Raw genomic sequence first — 12,333 nt, 5'->3', positions numbered from 1 at the left:
GCATACGGTGTGTTGACTTGTATTGGTAGAAGGATTGAGTTTCGTAGGCATGAGGCCATATTGCAGGTGTCCAAAACGCTGGCGCCGTTTCACTTGGAATGCAGTTCTGCTCCCTTCATTATAGGAAGGTTAAAGACGTTTGGAAAATGTCCACCGATTTCCTAGGACGTTGCCTACTGTGGAAGTAGGTTCTCATATTGAATGTCTTAAGGAAGAGGGACATGAGCCTGTTTTCCTTCGAGTGAAGAAGGTGAAAAGGCGACTTAATTGAGATAAATAAGATCGTCAGTGGGTTACTAGAGTGCCTTTTTCCTCGGATGGTGATGGCTCGCACAAGGAGAAGTAGCATTAAATTGAGGAGGATATATATAGTGTAGATGTCATAGGTAGATTATTTACTCAGACAGTCGTAGGGAGTCGACTCGTCCACTTTCATGGCATTTAAATGGTCATTGGATAACATATGGACGTAAATGTAGTAGTGTATGGTAGACGGGCTTCAGGATGATTCCATAGGTTTGCAAAATATCAAGGGCTGAAGGGCTATGATATTAGAGTCATAGAATCATAGAGAAGTGCAGCACGGAAACAGACCATTCGGTCCAATTTATCCATGTCGACCAGATATGCCAACCCAATCTAGTCCCAATTGCCAGCACCCGGCCCATATCCCATCAACCTCTTCTTATTCATATACACCTCCAAATGCCGTTTAAATGTTGCAATTTCACCAACCTCCACTACTTTCTTTGTTTGTTCATTCCATGCACGTACCACGATCTGTGTGTAAACATTGCTCGGTAGGTCCCTTTTACATCCTTCCCCTCTGACCCTAAAACTGTGCCCTCTCGTTCTGAACTCCCCAACCACAGGGAAAAGACTTTGTCTGTTTATCCTATCCATGCCCCCACACCTCATGATTTTATAAACCTCGATGAGGCCATCCGTCAGCCTCCGATGCTCCATGTAAAATAGCCTGAGCGTATTCAACCTTTCGCTATAGCTCAAATCCTGGCAACATCCTTATGATTATTTTCTGAACCTTTTTTAAGTTTCAGAACATCTTTCCGATAGGAAGGAGAAAATAAGTGCACGCGATATTCTAACGGTGGTCTACTAATGGCATGTACAGCCTCCACATGACCTCCCAACTACTACACTCAATACTCTGACAAATAAAAGAAAGCACACCAAGCGTCTTCTTCACTATCCTATCTATCTGGGACTCAAATTTCAAGGAGATATAAGCCTGTATTCCAAGACCACTTTGTTCAGTTACACTGCCTTTCCATTAAGGTATATGTCCATTTAGGATTTGCTTATGTTCTATATTCGATGTAGTGATATAGTTGGGGAGAAATGGTGAGTTGTCTGGAAGGCGTCAGCACCCAGTTCTGAATCCAGGCAGCGTCATTAGTGCAGGGCTATCTTGGAGGGACAGAGCGAGAGAGAGGAAGGTCCTGCATGCAAAAGTGATAGTGATGGAACATGAGCTTTGTTCAGGGTAGATGCTTTGATAGATATACAGAGAGCATGAGGGAGCTGAAAGGAAATGGTGGTAACACTTATCCTTGCAAATTGAGGAAGGTTATTGATGGTGGACATTTCTTCAGACTGCAGATGCTTCACTGAAATGCTTGGTGAACTCAGACGATGCATGATGAGTCTAGTGGTCTGGCCTCCATTGAGGAGAGAATGGCCCTCTTCTATACTAGCTCTTACATCAGCTCTTCCGTACCCCTGTCGCTAAATCGTGGTGAATTTGTGCCTTTACTGTCATTCTCCGAATTCGCTATAGGCAACGGCTCTGAACTGAGAAAGCTCAACCATGTCACCATTAACATTTCAAGATGGGAAAAGAAACAGTGATCGGATAATATCCAGTGGCACCTGATCGATCGTGACTACGTCCAGCCATGAAGGGTGGCGAAATCAGGCTGGCAATAATTGAGAGCGACACAAAGGAGTGGGGCAGGTAGCTACTGAGGTGAGTTCGATAAACAAGCACGAGAAAACTAGATCGGCTTGTGCAGACGCTCCCTCTGTCACACTCAACGAAAATGATGCTGAATCCAATTATTGTTAGATTCAGCTCAATAAGTCGAAAGCTGTGCTGACCCACAAACTAATTGTCTTTCTCTCCGTGTGTACCATACTCATAGGGTGTGAGTCATCTCATAGAACATAGAACATAGAAGAATACAGCGCAGTACAGGCCCTTCGGCCCTCGATGTTGCGCCGATCCAAGCCCACCTAACCTACACTAGCCCACTATCCTCCATATGCCTATCCAATGCCCGCTTAAATGCCCATAATGATGTAGAGTCCACCACTGCTACTGGCAGGGCATTCCATGAACTCACGACTCGCTGAGTAAAGAACCTACCCCGAACATCTGTCCTATACCTACCTCCCCTTAATTTAAAGCTATGCCCCCTTGTAATAGCTGACTCCATACATGGAAAAAGATTCTCACTGTCAACCCTATCGAAACCCCTAATCATCTTATACACCTCTATCAAGTCACCCCTAAACCTTCTTTTCTCCAATGAAAACAACCCCAAGTGCCTCAGCCTTTCCTCATACGATCTTTCTACCATACCAGGCAACATCCTGGTAAACCTCCTCTGCACCCGTTCCAGTGCCTCCACATCCTTCCTTTCGCATGGCGACCAAAACTGCACACAATACTCCAGATGCGGCCGCACCAGAGTCTTATACAACTGCAACATGATCTCAGTACTCCGGAACTCAATTCCTCTACCAATAAAAGCCAGTACGCCATATGCCTTCTTCACCGTACTATTTACCTGGGTGGCAACTTTCAAAGATTTGTGCACATGGACACCAAGATCCCTCTGCTCATCCACACTACCAAGTATCCGACCGTTAGCCCAGTACCCCAACTTTTTATTACTCTTACCAAAGTGAATCACCTCACACTTAGCTACATTGAACTCCATTTGCCACCTTTCTGCCCAGTTCTGCAGCTTATCTATATCTGTAACCTGCCAAATTCTTCCTCACTGTCTACAACTCCTCCGACTTTCGTATCATCCGCAAACTTGCTCACCCAACCTTCTAACCCCTCCTCCAGGTCATTTATAAAAATGACAAACAGCAATGGTCCCAAAACAGATCCTTGCGGAACACCGCTAGTGTCGGCACTCCAAGATGAACCTTTGCCATCAACTACTACCCTCTGTCTTCTTCCAGCCAGCCAACTCCTAATGCAAACCTCCAAATCACCCTCACTGCCATACCTCCGTATTTTTTGCAGTAGTCTACCATGGGGAACCTTATCAAACGCCTTACTAACATCCATATACACCACATCTACTGCTTTCCCCTCGTCCACCTCCTTAGTCACCTTCTCAAAGAATTCAATAAGGTTTGTGAGGCACGACCTGCCCTTCACAAAACCATGCTGACTATCCTTGATCACATTATTCCTATCCAGATGTTCATAAATCCTATCCCTTACCATCCTCTCTAAGATTTTGCCCACAACAAAAGTGAGACTCACCGGCCTATATTTACTAGGGTTATCCCTACTCCCCTTCTTGAACAAGGGAACCACATTTGCTAGCCTCCAATCTTCTGGCAATACTCCTGTAGACAACGAGGACATAGAAATCAAGGCCAATGGCTCTGCAATCTCCTCCCTTGCTTCCCAGAGAATCCTAGGATAAATGCCATCCGGCCCAGGGGACTTATCTATTTTCACCCTTTCCAGAATTTCCAACACCTCTTCTCTGCATACCTCAAAGTCATCCATTCTACTTAATTGTGACTCAGTACTCACATTGACAACAATGTCCTGTTCCTGATTGAATACTGTCGAAAAGTATTCATTCAGTGTCTCCCCAATCTCTTCAGCCTCCACACGCAACTTCCCACTACTATCCTTGACTGGACCTATTCCTACACTCGTCATTCTTTTATTCCTAACATACCTATAGAAAGCCTTAGTGTTTTCCCTAATCCTACCAACTAAGGATCTTTCATGCCCCCTCCTTGCTGCTCTGAGCTCTCTCTTCAGGTCCTTCCTGGCTACCTTATAACTCTCAATCGCCCCAATTGAACCTTCACGCCTCATCTTTACATAGGCCGCCCTCTTCCATTTAACAAGGGATTCCAATTCCTTATTAAACCACGGCTCCCTCACACGACCCTTTCCTCGCTGCCTGTCGGGTACATACTTATCAAGGACACTCAATAGTTACTCCTTGAACACGCTCCACATATCAATTACACCCTTGCCTTGAAGCTTACTTTTCCAGGCCACACATCCTAAGTCATGCCTCACAGCATCATAATTTCCCTGCCCCCAGCTATAACTCTTGCCCTGTAGTGCACACTTATCCCTCTCCATCACTAGAGTAAAAGTCACCGAATTGTGGTCACTGTCCCCAAAGTGCTCACCTACCTCTAATTCTAACACCTGGCCTGGTTCATTACCCAGAACCAAATCCAGTATGGCCTCACCTCTTGTTGGCCTATCTACATATTGTGTCAGGAAACCCTCCTGCACACATTGGACAAACACTGACCCATCTAACGAACTTGAGCTATAGCTTTCCCAATCAATATCAGGAAAGTTAAAGTCCCCCATAACAACCACCCTATTACTTTCTCTCTTCTCTTGAATCATCCTCGCAATCCTTTCTTCTACGTTTCTAGGACTGTTAGGAGGCCTGTAAAAAACTCCTAACAGGCTCACCTTTTCTATTCCTAACCTCAGCCCAAACTACCTCAGATGGCGAGTCTTCATCCATCGTCCTTTCCACAGCTGTAATACTATCTTTGACAAGCAACGCCACACCTCCCCCTCTTTTACCCCCACCTCTGACCCTACTAAAACATTTAAACCCTGGAACCTGCAACAGCCAATCCTGTCCCTGTTCTACCCATGTCTCCGTAATAGCCACATCTCCTCCTCATTCTGGGTAACAGAATCTCTAGAATTTCCTGAGTAACAATCTAGTGAGGTTTAATAACTGCCATCTATTTCTCAGTCCCAGGTTTGGCTAAATAAATTCTTTTACTGCTACTGACTGGAAGACCCCCCCAAAAAATCAAGTGTTGTCATTCCTTTCTTGTGAAGAAGAATTGAGGCACTGTATAGCCTTTTCGTAATCATTTATTGACTAAAAACATTTCTGCTGTTTTTGTCAATCATTGTCAAAATCTGACTGATGGAGTTTGTGCTTTTCGTTGCTCTGTGATTAAACACGCAAGCTGACCAAGCAAGTGGTTAGCACTGTTGCCTCCAAACACATGGAACATGGATCCGATTCCAGCCACGGATGACCTTCTGTGTGGAGTTTGCACAATCTGCCTGTGTCGGCATGGGTTTCCTCCAAATGCTCCGTTTTCCTCCCATAGTCCAAAAATTTGCAGGTCAGGTGAATTGGCCATGCTGATTTGCCCGTAGTGTTAGGTGAAGGGGTAAATGTCGAGGAATGGGTCTGGGTGGTTTGCGCTTCGGCGGGTTGGTGTGGACTTGTTCGGCCGAAGGGCCTGTTTCCACACTGTAAGTAATCTAATCTAAAATCATTGCTCTATGTGCCAATATTACAGCTGTTTACCTATTCAAGTGGTACTCAGCTAATGAAGACTGAATGGCTTCTTCGGATCTCTCTGTAACAGGTAAATGGGGACTGAATTATTTCCCCCTGTTTCTGAACAATAGTCTCAATGTTCTGAATGCTGTGTCAAGATTAAGAAAGGCTTGATCACGGAACACTTAAGAAGAGGGTAACATTACACAAGATCGATGAACAATAAATGCGCTTATTCTGAATTCTGCTCTCCAGAAAGTTACCCAACAGCCATTGCAGGCAGCCGGTTTGTTTTTTTTTTCGCTGTCTCCTATTGGAAAGTTTGGGGAACATATACAATGCTGCCGTCTTCTGGCACTGTTCCCACATATACGGGAGAAAGATTTAAAAGATGGAAAGATATTTGGTCCATGCGTGAGCGACCATCATACATTCCATCCAAAGCGAGGAATTGTTCTTTTCCTGTCATATGAAAAGTGATATGAGGAACAGGTTAACTGAATCTGCTTGTTCTGTGGCTTTGATTAATGCCTGTCTCCATGGATTGTCATTATCGCAGTGTCGTGTTTCCATCGTTCACTGCAAAATAGGCTCCGTTCAATGTGTTATGCCATAATATAAGCGGAAGCATCATCGATCGCACGAGCTGGAATCAACAGCTGCAGCGAGAGGGGAAGGATAGTTCAGACTCTGCGATCATTATCTGGAATGTTCCAATGATATACACGGTGATAGCTGAGAATGCCTGATATTTTTCTACTTATTATGATCGCTTATATTTATCAAAGAGGATCAAATATGCACATAACATTATTCAATAGTCTTACTATCCAATCCTGGCTATTGCTGGTATGCCAGGGAAATCATATTGTCCAGTTTTTATTTCTATAAAACATGTGTAATCTATATATATTCCAGCGTTCCTGACGCATTATGCAGATAGTTCGAGTAGGGGGAAGGCCATATTGGATTTGCTGCTTGGCAGCGAACCATGCTAGTTGTCAATCTCTCGGCGGAACAGCATTTCAATGATAGTTATCTCAACTCTCTGATATTTGCTATACTCATGGAGAGGGAGAAGAGCAGATTATATGGGAAAGTATTTAACTGAGGAAGGGGCGATTTCAATGCTATTCTTCTGGAACTAGGTCTCCGAAATTGGAACAGATGTGCTCATGGAAACGCACGACAGACTGTTGGAGATTGTTTTCGAAGCATTTGCTGATGGTGCTGGACAGGCTTGTTCCAGTGAGGCACAGGTGGGATGGTATTTTGAAATAACTCTGGGTGACAAAGGATATGGAACACCAATTCAAGAGGACGAAGGAAGATACTTAAGTTTGAGAAGTTAAGGTTTCGAGTGTTAACATGTAGCCAGGAAGCAACTGAAGAAAGGACTTCGGAGATCAAGAAGTTGGTATGAAAAAGATTCAGCGGGTAGGATTAAGGAAAATACTGAGGCAGTGTACATTTACGTGAGGAATAGGTGGATGGTCAGAGTGAGGGTCGGGCCGATCAGGGTTGGTGGAAGAACGTGTGCATTGTGACGGAGGAAGTAGGCGAAGATCTTAATGAATTCTTTGCTTCAGAGTTCACTATTGAAAGGAACATTGATGTTTCTGAGGACAGGCTGAAACAGACTAATATGTCAAAACGTTTGGCGTGAGGAAGGAGGGTGCGCTGAAAATTTGGTAAAGATACGGACAGATAAATCGCCTGGGCCATAAGGGATATCCCCTCAGTTACTAGAGGAATTGAGGGAAGAGATTGGTGTGCCTTTGGCAGTGATCTTTGCATTCTGAGTGCCTACTGGATAAACAAAGAGCAAATAAAATTTACAGCCCAGGTACAGGCCCTTCGGCCCTTCAAACCTGAGCCAATCCAAATGTACTGCCTTGACCTGTCGATCAATTCCTGAGCATCTGTATCCCTCTACTCCCCACCTACTCCTGCATTTATCCAGACGCATCTTAAATAAATCTATCGTGCTTGTCTACCATCTCTGCTGGCAACGCGTTCCAAACGCTCACCGCAGTCTGTGGTAGTATTTGCCGCTTGGATACACCTTGAACTTTTCATTTCTCACCTTGAAATCGTGCCCCCTCGTTATTAAATGCTTCACCATGGGAAAAGGGCTTGTTTGTATCCATCCTTTATATTCTTCATGGTTTCATGAACCTCAATCAGATCCCCCCCACCCATCTCCTTTTTTCTCATGAAAATAACACTAACCTACTCAACTTTCTTCACACCTAGCAACTTCCATAGCAGGCAACATCCTCATAAACCTTCTCTGCACCCACTCCAAGGCGTCCATATCCTCTTGCTGATGTGGTGATCTGAACTGCACACAGTATTCTAAATGCGGCTGAACCAATGTCCTGCACAATGTTTACATGACTTGTCAGCTCTTCTACTCAATACCCCGTAGAATGTAGGCAAGCATATTATATGCCTTCTTGACCACTTTATACCCATGTGCAGCAACCTTCAGGGTACAATGGATTGCACTTCCAGATCACTCTGCCTATCAACTTTTCCCAAGTCTCTTCCGTTCATTATGTAAGTCGCTCCAAAAGTAGTCTTACCTGAATGCATCACCTCACATTTTACCTGAATTGAAATCCATCTGCCCAATAGTTCCAGAAGGCTGGAGGGTCCCACAAGTTCTTCTCTTGTTCAAGAAAGGAAATAGGATAATCCTTGGAATTGAAGGCCAGTCAGTTAGCGAGTTATGAGAAGATTTCTAGATCAGGTTGAGCTACTAGATGGAAGTTTGCTCGCTGAGCTGAGTGGTACATTTTATGATGTTTTGTCATAAAACTTGATAACGTCATCAGTCAGCCTCCAGTGAAGCCACGACCTAATGCCCTACCTTCTATTTATGTGTTTCGTTTTCCTTCGGATGGTGATGTCGTTTCCAGTTCTTTTTCTCAGAGGGTGTAGATGGCGTCCAACTCCATGTGTGTGTTAACAACATTCCGGTTGGAATGCTATGGTTCTAGAATTCTCGTGGGTCTCTGTTTGGCTTGTCCTCGGCTGTGTTATCCAAGTCAAATATATTCTCCCTCATCAGTATGTAAAAATACTAGTGATAGTGGGTCATGCCTTTTTCTGACCAGTTGATGGCCACGTATCTTCCTGGCGAGTTTTCTGCCTGTTTGTCCTAAGCAGTGTTTGTTATTGTTCTTGAAAGGTAATTTTGTAAATGACGGTTTTGTTTTGCTTGTTCTCAACATGGGGATTTTGAACTGATTAGCTTCTGCTTTAATATGTTGGTGGGTTTGTGGGCAACCATCATGCCAAGGGTGTGGAAGCTTTGGAAAGGGTTCAGAGGAGATTTCTTAGGATATTGGCCGGTTTGGAGGGAAGGTCTTACGAGGAAAAGCTGAGGGACTTGAGGCTCTTTTCATTGGGCAGAAGAAGCTTGAGAGGTGATTTAATTGGGACGTTTAAGAAAATCAGAGGATGGACAGTGATAGCCTTTTTCCTTTGATGGTGATGATTAACACGAGGGGGTATTGCTTCCAATTGAATGGTGATACACATAGCAGGGATGTAAGTGGTAGTTTCTTTACTCAGAGAGTAACAGGAGCGTTGACCACCCTACCTGCAACAGCAGTAGACTCGATAAATGTAAGGGCATTTAAATGGTCAGTAGATTGGCATACGGATCAAAATGGAATATTGTAGTTGATACGTGCTTCAGATTAGTTAAATTGGATGGTGCAACATCGTGGGCCAAAGGGCTCTTCCTGCACGTGGATGTTCTATGACCTCTTTTCTATGATTCGACACTTCCGGGAAATTTGCTCACCCATCCGTGGAAGTCCATTCCTTCAAGACGTTTATTATGACTATCCCACGGAGTTCTTTTTGGCCGACCATAAGCTTTCTCAGCAGCTGACAGTCCCGTCCACGAATATGGAGAAACCCGCATGTGAAATAGTGCCAACGGAAATACATTGAATCAATTTAATACATTTATTGAACTAAGTTTAATAATCTCTCTTTGAAAATACCTTCGGACTGTTCCACAATCCCTGTTGCCTGCGGGTGTCAGAGCAATGCTGTTGCCATTGAATTGATACTGAGTCACACAATTGACCTTTGTTTCGAGCCATATAATGTGATTCATTGTCTGTGCTTTTCATTTTATTTCACACAAAGTGGGGCTGAAGTTCTGTCCACAATATTTTCAGTAATATATGTGCAGTACAACTAATGCTGGGGAAGGCTTCGATTCATTTGCTAAATACATCGACCATTACTAAACAGTATTTATAACATTGTACCTTAAAAATTGAATAAAATCAATTTGCAAACATGCAAAAGGACCATCTGGCAGGGGGTAGTCCCGCAAGGGCTTTTAATTCCTTTACCCTTGCTATTCATCCTACGAATAAGGCCACTTTTGAACTGGAGTATTCAAATCCGAGTTTCACCAGGGTTTTAGAAGTGGCTGCAGCATTGTTGCATTGTCAAGATGAGTTCAGGAATGCAAGTAATCAATAATCTCTGGTAGCATAGAATCAGGAAGACAAAATATACCGACCGGTATTAAGCAGAGATGTCGAGTCGAGGGGTGCGAGCACGCCACCGCCTTCCAAAGTGCATGCTCAGAGTCGGAAACGTCCCTCTGTAAATATTGAATCACAGTTAGATCTAGCACGCTCTTTGACCCCAAAGTAGGTGTTTGATTTGGAGCCAGATTTCCTTTCGTTTGAACAATTATAATGGCTGATGCGGATGCCTCCTTCGTAGCTGAATCTGGACAGACATTTTTTTAATTGCACCAGAGTGCCCACCTTTGTGTCAGCTGTACCTTTAATAACAGCCGATTGACGAGGAAGCAGAATACCATTGCCTGCTGGAATCGGTGTAAAATGGCAATTTTATCAGTGGCTCGAAAAAAAGCTCTAGTATGGGCAAACAGCTCGGGTTTCTGTGCCGAGGTGGGGATCTGGAAAGCAGCCGACTCCAGTGTCGGTTATAATAGCATTGCCTTACTGCCAGAAACTGTACGGTGAAAGACAGGAAAAACCATCAATATAAAATATGAGGGTAAGTTACTCAAATTGGAAGCCCGTCAAATTGGGGTGAGCGGCTGTAATGAATTGATTCCTCAGCTCACGATCATGCGGACATCAGTGATATCGTCAGGGGATTGCTCAAGGAACGTAGCAGCATTTACAGTTGTGCAGGAATGAAAAGGGTTCTGGAATAGCGAGACCTCGTGGAGGCTCAGACGAGTTTGGGTAAGTTACTTGGTCTGCTTAGAGGTAAGAAAGACCAAGAGAGAGTGTGAGGTGTATACTTGTACGGGCGAGTGGAAGGTCAACTTAGAAGGTGCCTGCATTAAAATGGACAGCAGTAAGGATTTCGATGCAGGGAGGGAGTCCACTGGCCATTAGATGAAACTTATTTGAATAATTGGCCAAGGTCGTCATGCTGCTGCGTTAGAACAGGAGTGCCAGTTTATCTTGGACATTAACATACAACTGAGAAGCTCTGTCGTACAGTGGACGCCCGAGAGCTGGAGCTGCAGCCAAGGCGTTTTTGAGGGCAAAACATGGTTGTTTCGCCGAATTAGAGAGGTGGAACTTAAAGGCAACTGTCGAAGAGGTATATGGAGTGTTCTTTTTAGCGTGAGTTGGAACGTTTGAAAGCCACTGCTTGAAAAAGTTGACCAGTCCCAAAACGGAACCTCAGGTATTTCCGAAATGTAGGGTTTGGGTTTGCAAGATGGGACTATTGCAGTTCTAAATAAGGGAACGGCCAGTAGTACTGATCAATTCACGTTTTCTTTGTTTCCTTTTTCGCCTGCTGTATACCACTCAGCACTCAGACTTTAACATCACCTAACTTCTGGAAGTGCTATCTGCTCTATATTCGTGTGCACCCCCCACCCGACCCCCGCCAGTACATGTGTTATTCCTCCAACTGACCAATTAAGTGTCTGTTCATTCGATATCTATTTTATCCTCTCATTCGTTAATTGAGAATTTCAGTACTTTTCCCATAATTCTTTCCCAAATTCGGTTCACTGCGTGTTCAGAAGAGGTCATATCACAGGTCCCTCACTTCCTGATCTCCAGAGAGGGCAGAGGACAGTCATTTCATATGTCCATTTACCTGTTCACAATGGCACTTAGAAGGAAACGGGCTTTTGCATCTCCTTGAAGACTTGAATATCATTCAACATCATCCACACATCTTGATTAGTTGTCTGAGATGTCAAAACCTACATTTCCAAAATTCCAAGTCTCACAAAGTGCATATACAATGAAAAAATTTTCGTGTCTGGAATAAAACATGAGCTCAAATGTTAAAACAGCATTTGAAAATGTAATACGTCCAGAAAATAAAATTCCAAACGTGATAAATTCAAGTTCGAAAAGATAAATTTAATCAACCTTTACAACCTAATGTTTTTGTTTAATGAACAATTCCTGACAGATATAGATTTTAATGAGTACAGAAAGTCCCTCAAAGGGGATTGACATTTACTGTGCAAGATCGAAAATAAAAAAAAGTATAGACAACATTTTAAAATCATCACGGATTTCCAACATGCAGACATCAATGAAAGCATTCCCGGATCTCGAGTTCTTGGGCATAAAGAAAGCTAAGATGACATAGCACCACATGTCACCACGAATGAATAAATGTACACTCGGTCCAGTGAGAGCAGATCAAGCAGACTGTCGGTTTCACTCTCTCTTTCTCTCCCTCAGTTCTTCTTTCCATTTTCAACGTTTTTGTGAAA

The sequence above is a fragment of the Chiloscyllium plagiosum genome, unplaced genomic scaffold (genome assembly GCF_037043375.1).
Source record: "Chiloscyllium plagiosum isolate Xiang-an unplaced genomic scaffold, Cpla_swu_hap1 HiC_scaffold_52, whole genome shotgun sequence".
Classification (NCBI taxonomy): domain Eukaryota; kingdom Metazoa; phylum Chordata; class Chondrichthyes; order Orectolobiformes; family Hemiscylliidae; genus Chiloscyllium; species Chiloscyllium plagiosum.
Note: the sequence above shows the minus strand (reverse complement) of the source record.